The sequence below is a fragment of the Cicer arietinum genome, chromosome 1, assembly GCF_000331145.2.
Source record: "Cicer arietinum cultivar CDC Frontier isolate Library 1 chromosome 1, Cicar.CDCFrontier_v2.0, whole genome shotgun sequence".
NCBI lineage: Eukaryota > Viridiplantae > Streptophyta > Magnoliopsida > Fabales > Fabaceae > Cicer > Cicer arietinum.
The window spans coordinates 48,643,859-48,644,139 of NC_021160.2; positions in this window are offsets into that span (position 1 = coordinate 48,643,859).

A 281-nucleotide genomic window follows, 5' to 3' on the forward strand; every position below is an offset into this window, starting at 1 on the left:
CTCTCTCTCTCTCTCTCTCTCTCTCTCTCTCTCTCTCTCTCTCTCTCTCTCTCTCTCTCTCTCTCTCTCTCTCTCTCTCTCTCTCTCTCTCTCTCTCTCAAGTCTATATCTCTTTCACACTCTCTCATTTATGGCCAGAGGGGTTGGACTCTCCATTGATTCAGATCCAATTTTGAGCATCTTCCATCATCTTAAGCCAATACTTCTCCACAACTCTTTTACTCAACACAACAACAACTTAGTATCACAAAATGGATAACAACAAGAACACAAAAACCCCA